The sequence below is a fragment of the Schistocerca gregaria genome, chromosome 10, assembly GCF_023897955.1.
Source record: "Schistocerca gregaria isolate iqSchGreg1 chromosome 10, iqSchGreg1.2, whole genome shotgun sequence".
In the NCBI taxonomy this organism is placed as follows: domain Eukaryota; kingdom Metazoa; phylum Arthropoda; class Insecta; order Orthoptera; family Acrididae; genus Schistocerca; species Schistocerca gregaria.
In genome coordinates this window covers 38,926,993-38,931,840 of record NC_064929.1, presented here as the reverse complement: position 1 = coordinate 38,931,840, position 4,848 = coordinate 38,926,993, and the positions used below count along the sequence as shown (strand labels likewise).

The following is a 4,848-nucleotide window of genomic DNA, read 5'->3' as shown; positions in this document are numbered from 1 at the left end:
GATCTCCTTACGTCAGTATACATCATATCAGTCTGTGACGCTGGCTTTGCTACATCTTGCGTGCCTTTAGGTTCGCCGCGACCAACACTTACAATGCACTGACCACAAAGAAAAGCAGGCGCCACGGCTGGAACCCTGCACCCTTCATATGCGAAGCGATCGCTCTACAAACTGAGCTACGCCACATGCACGACCAAGCTGCGCTATTCCCCATTCTTTGCGACTCTGATGCGCACGGACACGATGGTTGGTTGGTTTGTAGCGGTGAAGGGAGCAGAGTACAAAGGCGCGGACACGTTCATATACACAAAAGTTCCAAGTAGTTTTGATGCTCTGGTATTACAAATGCAAATTCCGTCTGTTTTTAACGTCTTAAATTGAAAGAGCCGTCACAAATTGCTCCGTTTTCACTCCTTGTCGACAATCATACAGCACCTGAGGTAACAAACACATCTCGAGCCCCATTGTGCACTCCATTATTCATGCCAACTCAGTGCCTCGCACTTTACTACTGTGTACCAATCTTGTCGTCCAACTGCAAAACGCTGGGCCACAACAAGTTTCCGCGTCTCCATTGCACTGCGCATACTACAAAACGCTCCCCAAACTTGGCACTCACCCACGCAGCCAACTTTTCCGACTTTCCACGACGCTCACGCAACGCTCACGCTAGTGACAGCATTATTTATAGTTCGACGTCGCGCCAAAGCGAATGAGCACATTTCTCCTACGGCTTAGGCCGCCCTCCTAGTGTGGCTGCTCGGTGTCTGCAGGCAGCGAGGGTCTGCCAGCTTCCTGTGTTCGCACCTATGTCACCTGTGTTTGCTTGTCAGAGACAGACTATCGCAAAACATACAACTCACTCCATGATTTGATTGCTACGGCATCTGTTATCAGCAGTCACAACTAGCAACACCAGTAGCAGCCGACTGCACGCAAAGAATAGGAATGTGCAGTGGGATTTACGTGAACTCGGCGCAAGGCAGATCTTTCCGACATAGGCTTGAGAATCTTACGGGAACACTTGTACTGTTTCTAAATAAAGTGTAGGCGTGGGAGGAGGGTGCTTCACGCGCACTAATAACAGCACGCTTGCCAATTGTGGATGCTAATCATTCGCTTGTATCTTCCTAGACACATCTGCAGGCTAAGAATTATTCCACTTGCATGACAAGGTGCGCATGTAGGTGTGTTAAAAATTCTGGAGGCACTGGGTATTGATCCCAGTACCTCTCGCATACTAAGCGAGCGCTCTACCATCTGAGCTACGCCCGCCTCCCCGAAGACTATTGGTGCTACATACAGCCATATAGACGACACAGACCCTTGCACTCCCATTATTAAGCAGACAAACACTACTCCCTGTGTATCTGTTAGGGTGTCTTTCAGGTTTCGTGCATTCTGTATCGAATCGTAGTTGGCCACAATGAAAGTGGCACGTATAACGTTGAAAATAGTGTTCGGACACCGCTCTGAGTAAGACGAACGTGTTGTCCACCCTCTAGACTTCAATGAGGTTAAGCCGTGATACCTAAGACAGATCTGCACTCGATGACACCTCGATAACAGCCGGTCCCCACACTTACATCTTGCTCTCCTTATGTCAGTATACATCATATCAGTCTGTGACGCTGGCTTTGCAACATCTTGCGTGCCTTTAGGTTCGCCGCGACCAACAGTTACCATGCACTGACCACAAAAAAAGGAGGCGCCGCGGCTTGAACCCTGCACCTTTCACATGCGAAGCGAACGCTCTACCAACTGAGCTACGCCACATGCACGACCAAGCTGCGCTATTCCCCATTATTTGCGACTCTGATGCGCACGGACACGATGGTTGGTTGGTTTGTAGCGGTGAAGGGAGCAGAGTACAAAGGCGCGGACACGTTCATATACACAAAAGTTCCAAGTAGTTTTGATGCTCTGGTATTACAAATGCAAATTCTGTCTGTTTTTAACGTCTTAAATTGAAAGAGCCGTCACAAATTGCTCCGTTTTCACTCCTAATCGACAATCATACAGCACCTGAGGTAACAAACATATCTCGAGCCCCATAGTGAACTCCATTATTCATGCCAACTCAGTGCCTCGCACTTTACTACTGTGTACCAATCTTGTCGTCCAACTGCAAAACACTGGGCCACAACAAGTTTCCGCATCTCCATTGCACTGCGCATACTACAAAACGCTCCCCAAACTTGGCACTCACCCATGCAGCCGACTTTTCCGACTTTCCACTGCTCACGCTAGTGACAGCATTATTTAGAGTTCGACGTCGGGCCAAAGCGAATGAGCACATTTCGCCTACGGCTTAGGCCGCCCTCCTAGTGTGGCTGCTCGGTGTCTGCAGGCAGCGAGGGTCTGCAAGCTTCCTGTGTTCGCACCTATGTCACCTGTGTTTGCTTGTCAGAGACAGACTATCGAAAAACATACAACTCACTCCATGAATTGATTGCTACGGCATCTGTTATCAGCAGTCACAACTAGCAACACCAGTAGCAGCCGACTGCACGCAAAGAATAGGAATGTGCAGTCGGATTTACGTGAACTCGGCGCAAGGCACATCTTTCCGACATAGGCTTGAGAATCTTACGGGAACACTTGTACTGTTTCTAAATTAAGTGTAGGCGTGGGAGGAGGGTGCACTAATAACAGCACGGTTGCCAATTGTGGATGCTAATCAATCGCTTGTATCTTCCTAGACACATGTGCTGGCTGTGAATTATTCCACTTGCATGGTAAGGTGCACATGTAGGTGTGTTAAAAATTCTGGAGGCACTGGGTGTTGATCCCAGTACCACTCGCATACTAAGCGAGCGCTCTACCATCTCAGCTACGCCCACCCCCCCGAAGACTAATGGTGCTACATACAACCATATAGACGACACAGACCCTTGCACTCCCATTATTCAGCAGACAAACACTACTCTCTATGTATCCGTTAGGGTGTCTTTCAGGTTTCGTGCATTCTGTATCGAATCGTAGTTGGCCACAATGAAAGTGGCACGTATAACGTTGAAAATAGAGTTCGGACACCGCTCTGAGTAAGACGAACGTGTTGTCCACCCTCTAGACTTCAATGAGGTTAAGCCGTGATACCTAAGACAGATCTGCACTCGATGACACCTCGATAACAGCCGGTCCCCACACTTATATCTTGATCTCCTTACGTCAGTATACATCATATCAGTCTGTGACGCTGGCTTTGCTACATCTTGCGTGCCTTTAGGTTCGCCGCGACCAACACTTACAATGCACTGACCACAAAGAAAAGGAGGCGCCACGGCTGGAACCCTGCACCCTTCATATGCGAAGCGATCGCTCTACAAACTGAGCTACGCCACATGCACGACCAAGCTGCGCTATTCCCCATTCTTTGCGACTCTGATGCGCACGGACACGATGGTTGGTTGGTTTGTAGCGGTGAAGGGAGCAGAGTACAAAGGCGCGGACACGTTCATATACACAAAAGTTCCATGTAGTTTCGATGCTCTGGTATTACAAATGCAAATTCCGTCTGTTTTTAACGTCTTAAATTGAAAGAGCCGTCACAAATTGCTCCGTTTTCACTCCTTGTCGACAATCATACAGCACCTGAGGTAACAAACACATCTCGAGCCCCATTGTGCACTCCATTATTCATGCCAACTCAGTGCCTCGCTCTTTACCACTGTGTACCAATCTTGTCGTCCAACTGCATAACACTGTGCCACAACAAGTTTCCGTGTCTCCATTGCACTGCGCATACTACAAAACGCTCCCCAAACTTGGCACTCACCCACGCAGCCGACTTTTCCGACTTTCCACGACGCTCACGCTAGTGACAGCATTATTTATAGTTCGACGTCGCGACAAAGAGAATGAGCACATTTCGCCTACGGCTTAGGCCGCCCTCCTAGTGTGGCTGCTCGGTGTCTGCAGGCAGCGAGCGTCTGCAAGCTTCCTGTGTTCGCACCTATGTCACCTGTGCTTGCTTGTCAGAGACAGACTATCATAAAACATACAACTCACTCCATGAATTGATTGCTACGGCATCTGTTATCAGCAGTCACAACTAGCAACACCAGTAGCAGCCGACTGCACGCAAAGAATAGGAATGTGCAGTGGGATTTACGTGAACTCGGCGCAAGGCAGATCTTTCCGACATCGGCTTGAGAATCTTACGGGAACTCTTGTACTGTTTCTAAATTAAGTGTATGCGTGGGAGGAGGGTGCTTCCCGCACACTAATATCAGCACGCTTGCCAATTGTGGATGCTGATCATTCGCTTGTATCTTCCTAGACACATCTGCTGGCTGTGAATTATTCCACTTGCATGGTAAGGTGCGCATGTAGGTGTGTTAAATACTCTGGAGGCACTGGGTATTGATCCCAGTACCTCTCGCATAGTAAGCGAGCGCTCTACCATCTGAGCTACGCCCGCCTCCCCGAAGACTAATGGTGCTACATACAGCCATATAGACGACACAGACCCTTGCACTCCCATTATTCAGCAGAAAAACACTACTCTCTATGTATCTGTTAGGGTGTCTTTCAGGTTTCGTGCATTCTGTATCGAATCGTAGTTGGCCACAATGAAAGTGCTACGTATAACGTTGAAAATAGAGTTCGGACACCGCTCTGAGTAAGACGAACGTGTTGTCCACCCTCTAGACATCAATGAGGTTAAGCCGTGATACCTAAGACAGATCTGCACTCGATGACACCTCGATAACAGCCGGTCCCCACAGTTACATCTTGCTCTCCTTACGTCAGTATACATCATATCAGTCTGTGACGCTGGCTTTGCAACATCTTGCGTGCCTTTAGGTTCGCCGCGACCAACACTTACCATGCACTGACCACAAA

General features: G+C 48.7%; 1 non-coding gene across 1 annotated transcript; it reads right to left on the bottom strand.

The window, feature by feature from the left end:
- Positions 1-4,350: 4,350 nt before the first annotated feature.
- On the bottom strand, positions 4,351-4,427 carry Trnas-acu (transfer RNA serine (anticodon ACU)). Its single transcript has one exon. It is a non-coding gene; the product is annotated as a tRNA-Ser (tRNA).
- Between the last annotated feature and the right edge of the window lie 421 nt (positions 4,428-4,848).